Source organism: Equus caballus, chromosome 5 (genome assembly GCF_041296265.1).
Source record: "Equus caballus isolate H_3958 breed thoroughbred chromosome 5, TB-T2T, whole genome shotgun sequence".
Classification (NCBI taxonomy): Eukaryota; Metazoa; Chordata; class Mammalia; order Perissodactyla; family Equidae; genus Equus; species Equus caballus.
In genome coordinates this window covers 6,675,668-6,683,385 of record NC_091688.1, presented here as the reverse complement: position 1 = coordinate 6,683,385, position 7,718 = coordinate 6,675,668, and the positions used below count along the sequence as shown (strand labels likewise).

General features: G+C 38.6%; 1 long non-coding RNA gene across 1 annotated transcript; it reads right to left on the bottom strand.

Moving 5' to 3' along the window:
• Nucleotides 1-1,576: 1,576 nt before the first annotated feature.
• On the bottom strand, nt 1,577-6,779 carry LOC111773380 (uncharacterized). The gene is made up of 3 exons (XR_002807748.2): nt 6,702-6,779; nt 2,156-2,512; nt 1,577-1,976 (listed from the first exon to the last, which is right to left on the bottom strand). It is a non-coding gene; the product is annotated as an uncharacterized lncRNA (long non-coding RNA).
• Nucleotides 6,780-7,718: the final 939 nt, after the last annotated feature.

The following is a 7,718-nucleotide window of genomic DNA, read 5'->3' as shown; positions in this document are numbered from 1 at the left end:
TTAGTGTTTAAATTAATTAATACAAAGGGTAAACACTGAGAATGGCACCCGGTACTTTGTGGGCACATGTCAGTGTCCTTCTTTTCTTTATCATTACATGTCTTGGCACAACTCTAGACTTGTTACCAGATTGGCCCATATCTTCAATTAGGTATATAGAAGGAAGTTAGTAAATAAATTCAAGCTGCTCAAAACTCATCACTATGAGTTATTTTATCATAAAGAAGGCCTTTGATGGAGAAATTTTGCTGACCCTCCAGAAAGTGGTCACCACATTTTCTTGGCCATGCCACACACAGCACACTTGGGGATTGCTCACATGAAAGCCCTGGCACGTAGCTTTGTCCAGTGGCCTGGAACTGTTTCTGATATTGGAAGGTTTATAAACCAATATTGTACACGCCAGGCTACTCAACATAACTCAGCAATTGCACCTATTGTTCCAAAAGGCAAGACCAAAAACCTTGGCCAATAACAATCCATAATGATTTTTACATTTTATTTCATGGTTGATATTGATTTCAGTAGAATTCATCTCAAAATACTTTGTGAATTTCCCACTTTTATTTCACATATTCTGGTGCAACCAGAATATCTCTCTGCCAATTTTTTGCAATAGTGAAGTCTAGATATCTTTGTGAAGAGAATAATGACAACTTGGATGAGTGTCATGTCCAAAATTAAATCTCATCACTTTGGAGGAAAAATTAGCCTAAAAGAATGCTGGGTACTGTACGCAACTCAGATCCAACCATAAATGTTTTGGAATCCTTTCTGCATAGAGTATGGAAAAATCTACTGTCTAAAAGTTGTAAGCATTTTTCCACCTCTTGGAAAGTGGAAAATTGAGATAAAGTTTGAGGCAGTGCATCCCTTTGACCTAGGATAACTTTCCAAAAAAAGATTTACTTAAGCAAATACCTTTCCTGGAATGGATATGTCTGAGTCAACGTGACTCTGAAGGAGTTAAAATTCTTTTGACAATAATGAAAAAGGTTGGAATTAGTGCAGACAACAATGTATTTCTGGAAATTGTTTCCTTTAGAGGGATATTTATTTCCTAGGTAATTATTTAGATTACACAGCTTAGTCTTAGACTCATGAATGTTTTTGTTGTTGAATTGTCTTTCTCACATTGCTGGCCATGAGCGACTAAGCCTAAAACCAATTAATAAAAAATCAACTTACACTTCATTACCAGTAAGCTGTCTTGCTTTCTGGAAGAACCTAGCATCAGCAGCTACTCCAACTATGTCAACTAATGCAGAATAAGATTGAATATATATCACCTTGTATTATAATCTTTACACCATTTATTCCACCCTTCTATTTCTTAACACCTCCCTTGACTACTCCTCTTTTTATTTCAGATGACATAAGCTTCTATAACCCCCAAAGTGATAGAAATTTACCATATAAAGTCTAAAAGAGGTGTTCTTAAGCACTCGCCAGTTCTTCTGCAAGTAGTGATTCAAGGACCCAGGATCCTTTGGTCTTATGGCTCTGTCATCAACATGTGGCTTCCAAGTGACTATGTACATCTGCATCAAGCTATGCAAGGGAAAAATCATGGAGATTGAGGCACCAAAAATGTTTATTGCCAGGCATTGAGGTAGTATACGTCATTTCCACTCAGATTCCACTGGTTAAAAGACTGTCAAGACATCAGTTTATTGCAGACTGGAAAACGTCCTTTAACCACATGCCCAGGAGGAAAAGTAAATGGGTTTGGCAAACAGCTGGCCAGTGTTAAATGACACTATCTTTGTTTCTTCATCAATCAATTTTTTAATTAGAATTTTACAGTTGTGCTTGGGAGGCTACAGTTCTCTTCATTTCTAGCTTATTGCAAGCTGACGGAGGTGGGGGATTTTCATATTCTAGAAGTCGGAGGACTTCGTGTGCATGCAGAAGTTCCTTGTAGTACATGTGTGTTCTCGTCTTCACAGTCGCCCACTATAGATCAGGAGCCAAAACTAAAAAACATAAAGAGAGAAGTGGAAGCATGCTCCTCACCACATGTTAGTGGAGAAATAAAGAAGGGAACCAGACTGGGATTGCTAAAGCCCAACCTGGATTTGGCTGTTGATCTCTAACACATGGTGTATGATAAATAGATTCCAAAATTGGACCAGCTGAATCATTACAGACAAACCTCAATTATCTCCATATCAGCTGAGATGTTCACTTTTAATAATTATAAATTAATCAGGAACTTATTCCAGATTTCTGTCTATATGTGCTTTATTCTTGGATATTTTTTTTTTGTCTTGCAAAAATCAGTTTTCATAATGATATGGAGCTGGGTCGATGTGGCTTCCCATCAAGATAATTGAGTTTCCTGAGGCTGGGTCATATAAATTTCAGAGCACAGGTAGGCTGGCATGGCATCACGGTATTGAAGATTCAGAAGGCCATTCCACTTGAGAGTTTGTCAGCTGCAGAGCCTAGAGGTGCATCCCATTGGTGCTGATATTGGCTTTTCAGCTGTACTTCTGATGACTCTCAGGAGCTACAAAATGAAAGATGCAATATGCCTTCACTTTTCTGCAAAGGAAGCACCTGGAATTTTTACATAAGTTAGTAATGTATAGGGACAGATATTAAATGTTTTAAATGACTGAGAGAGGCTAATTTGTATATTTAGGCACTGACTTAATGCTTATCTTCTCAATTTAACAAAGCAGTTTGATAGGCTATGTGGACCAGTGAAGCAGGAATAACAATGAATAAGTAGCCTAAGTAACTTTAGTGGTGTTGTGGGAGGAGATAAGAAATATATACATCTATTGGTCAAAGGGTCAAAAGGTTCAGTTATGCAGAATGAATAAGTTCTGGAGATTTAATATACAGCATGGTAACTATAGTTAATACTGTACTGTATACTTGAAATTTGCTAAGAGTTGATCTCAAGTGTTCTACTCATAAAAGAAATTGTAACTATATGAGGTGATGGATATGTTAATTAACTTGATTGTGATAATCATTTTGCAATGTATACATATAAAAATATCACATACACCTTAATCATACATAATTTTTACTTGTCAATTATACTCAAGAAAGCTGGAAAAAAGAAATATATACATCTAACTAAAATATATAGCTTAATAGTAGTGCTATTCTAGAAGCAGAAGTATAAACAAGATATGTATACTGGCAGTGCACAAAATGAATGGATTAATTCTGATTAGGTGGTGTCTAAGAGGGCTCACAGAGGAAATGATATTTGACTTGGGTCTGGAAGGAAGATTGGATTACAGATGGTGGAGATGATGCAAGAAAATTTATGTGAGCAGAGGTGCAGAAATAAGCAAGCTCAGATGTTCAGGGAGTAGAAAGTTATCTGATTTCATAGAAGCAATTCAGTTATTATTCAATAAATATTTATTGAGTGCCTGTCATGTGTCAGATACTATTATAGGCACTAGAGATACATCAATGAACAAAACAGAATAAAACAAAACAAAAATCATGATTTGAATCCCTTTTTGGGTGAGAGGAGCCCAGAGAATGTAAGAGAAAGTAAGAAGATAAGTTAAAAAGGTTGAGGCCCGTATTTTGAGGGCCTTGAATTTAGAATATAGATATGGAACATATATTGCATACATGTGAGAACAAAATCCCTGGGAAAAATAGAGTTCCACAGAAAGAAGAGATCCAAGTAGAGAATCCTGAGGAATGTCAATATTAAATGAGGAGGATAAAGACTGAGCTGATGGAGTAGACTGAAAAGGAACTGTCAGAACACAAGGTTCCTGGGGGAAGGGATAGTACCTGTCTTTTCACCACGGGATCTCCAGCATCTAGCACAGTGCTCTCAGCATAGTAAGTGAGCATTATTCTTTTAAATGAATGTATTATTTAAAGAAACCAGGAGATAGCATTACAGATCTCAAAGGACGGGAAGACTTTAAAAGTGAGCAGAAAAATCTTCCCAAATGTTGAATCAGTTAAGTAACTACGCTGGTTATTCTGTTTGCTCCCCCCACCCCCAAACTCATTATCCTCTCTTCTCTGCCCTGATCTCTACCCCTCCCCCTCCCAGAAAACTGATGTCTACAAACAGTATTACCTGGGTTGCCCTCTGTTAAGTTCAGGTTAACCAATGGGAGACACCAGCAGGACACCAAAGGGTAAGAAAAGAGAGTAGCCAGGAATTTCTTCTCCCCTCCCTCCCTGCTGGCCAGTGGTTTGGGCAGAGGCTGATTTTCCTCTACTAAAGCCACAATTCCTATCAGATTGCTACAGCTTTTGTTTGTTTCTAATAACACTCCTCTCACTCACTGCTTCAGGCCTTGCTTTCCTGCTCCGGTTAGTCCCTGGATCCTTCACCACCTCTGGCTGGCTCCCTTAACCTCCCCACCGCATTACTTCACTTCACTAAAATTCACTTTATTAAAATTAAACCCTTTTATGTGCTGTTTCCTACTGTGACCATGACTGATGGAGTAATTAAAAACTTTGAAGAGATTATTCATAATACCGTAGAGACACTGTAGATGCTTACGGTGGGAATCTGAATCCAGGTAGCATAAGTCAATTAGTTAATAGTAAGTAGGAAAGTCGAAGCTGAGGATAGAGATTTTTTTTCTTTTGTAATATGAGGGTAAATAGGAGAAATGGCATCATGTGAAGGCAAGACAAAAGGGCGAGAGAAGGCTTTTGATTTTTTCTAGAATGGAAAGAATTCAGCCTATAACCGTGTTCAGTAGAGTGAGCCAGTAGAAAAGGAGAAAATAGAAATATAAGTCTCAAAGATGGTAACTCACGGAGCACAATTCCAGAGAAATCAGACCCAAGAACACTGGTTAAAATCAATTAAAGAAGTAGGGAGTTATTCTGGGACAGGAAAGAAAAAGCTAAATTTGGTAGAAGATAGAGATGGAATTTGTGATAGGAAACGTGAAAGCTGAGAAGGACTATATCTGAGGGTCCCTCTTATCTGTGCAACACATCATGTGGTAATATTTGCTAAGATGGCCTTAGGAGACTGGTCAAGATTTGAGAGAGACGGAAATTGAGAATAAGTTAGAATGTTGTGGAATTTAATTTTATTCTATAAAGTGGCGCTGGGTGAAAGATGATGAAAACTATGCTTTTCTATCCTTGACCTTGCAACAATGAGTAGGATGGATTAGAGAATAAGAAAATCAGCATATTAGTGGAAATTGCAATCGTTTAGAGACAGAGTTAATGAGGATCTGACTGGGCAGAGAGAAGCGAGGCTAAATGAGGATGCTACAGAGAGTTGATTCATGAATTCATTGACTGCTCTGTGCTTGACACTATAGAAGACATGATAGAGATTTCACAAAGAGTAGAAAGTATACTTCCTATCTTCAAGGAACACACAAGCTAGCTGGGAAAGCATAGATATATGACAAAGACTGAATTAAAGAAAGACTATTGAACCAGGAGTCAGACCCAGATTCTAATCTCTGTGTGTCAAAAACTCAGCGTTAGGTCCTGGGTAATTTATTTCCCCATTTTCATCTCAGCTTCCTTGTTTGACCAATGAAGGAGTCAAAAACTGATGGTCCCCTTGGTTTCTAAATACCATTCTTGAATAAAAGGAATCAGGGTTCCTTGGAGAAATACCTGATGCTAGAGCTGGGCCAGGCAAAATAGAAGATGAACCGAGAGCATCTTGTGGAAATGGAAGTGCTCAACAAACAAATAGATGGGGACATGTCAAAAGGACACAGAAACCAACTTAAAGGAGCTCTCAATGGCTGAAGTTGGAGGAATTTGATCAACAAAATAAATAACATACTATTGGATTATAATCCAAAATATAAAATAAATATATGAGTACACATTGATATAGATAAAATATTGAATTAAAAATGGAGAAGAAGAGTCAAACCTTTCTTATAGAAGAATTCCAAATAATATACGTAGCTACCTCCCCTCCAAGATGTGAAGCTTGACTCCACTCCCTCCCCCCAGACACACCCTGAGAATGGGCTAGACTTAGTGACTTACTTCCAAAGAATAGAATAGAAGAAAGAAAAATAGTAACTTTATATGGTGAATGTCATGCGGTAATGTGGTAATAGCAATGTCATGTGGTTATCATGTACTCTCAATATGACGTTATAAGAAGGGCACTTCAGCTCTGTGATCTTCTTTCCAAAAACCAATCGACCCGGTCTACTCACGAGAACGACATCAGACAAATTCAGTTTGGAGGACATTCTACAGGATCCCTTGCCAGTCCTCCTAAGGACTGTCAAGGTTATTAAACAAAAAGGAAAGGCTGAGAAAGTCACAAATCACAGGAGACTGAAGAGACACGACAACTAAATGCAGTATGCTATCCTGGATTGAATCCTGGAACAGAAAGAAGACTTTAATGGGAAAACAGATGAAATTGAAATAAAGTCTGGAGTTCAGTTAATTAAAAAAAAAATTGATGGTCTCTAAAGTCTCTTCCAGCTGGTAGCTATAAGAATAGCATTTATTATATAATTGCTTCATAACTGGGCTCATATTGCTCACAAAGCGCCAAGAACACACGAGGTAAGGGAACCATTAAAGCAGGATGGAAGGCTTTAATCAACTTTTTTTTCTCTTCTAACTTCCTGTAGTGTGTTTCAGTGATGTAGTATGTGGTTAGCTCAAAGAAATATTTGAGGGAATAAAGTAGCATTTTGGTGAAAGCTTCTTGTCTGTTACTTTCCCAAATCAGTGCTTACCTTCTTCCCTAGTAAGGGCAGTCTCAAGTGAGCCAGAAGGTTTCCATACGTTTGCAACCCTGAGGATCTGAGTCTCCTAGACTGCGCCATCACAAGGCAGCACACTATGAAACTGTTGCTATGGTGATGGTCATGGTGACAAGGCTACCTTTGGCTCATTTGATTTTCCTGGACAGTTTCTTTGCTTAAAAAAAGTTTATGGAGCCCCAATGTGAAATCATGCTGGCTCTGATTCATGACATTTTCCTGAGACTTTATAATGTTTCTTTTTTCTAAATAAGCAATTTCAAGTCAGGTAAAAATGTGAGTAAATCATGCCTGGCTCCTGTTCCAGATGTATCAATTTCTGTTCATTCCCTTTTTTCCCTTTCATGGCTTTGGGACAATAAAAATAAGCAATGCCTCCACTCTGGAGCCCTTCTGAGTATGCAATACATAAACGGTATACCGTGTAGGGAGCAATATTTCCCTACCTTGGTCATTACCGTTCTTAGCGGTTTCTCTGGCAATTATCTGAAACAGCAAGAATGTGGAGTAATGATTTTGGCACACTCAAGACCCAGGGAGGATCAAAGAGGCTGATGTGACAGTTCATGAAACAGGGAGGAAGCAAACCGTCCCCCACTGCCAACACTAACACAGCCCTGTGTTTGAGAGTCTGGGGGAGTCCAGTTGCCAAGTGTCTGCCTGCATTTTCTTTGAGGGGGCCAGGCCCAGAGCAGGTCAGGAAAATTATGGCTTTTATCAAGTAGACACCGTGGCTCTCTTTGAGGATGGCCAAAGTCTCACTCACTACTGGTAACTGCAACACATGTGGTCTTTTCAAGAGAGGGCATGAATATAACTGGGAAACAGGGTACCCACATGAGACCTCATTTATTTGGAATACTTAGGGCAAAGCCGAAAACAGCAAGTTGTTTGTAAAGAAATTAAGAGTGAGGGCTCTGGAGACAGATTGCCTGGGTTTTAATCCTGGCCCTTTCATGTACCATTCTGTATACCTTGAGCAAACTCCCT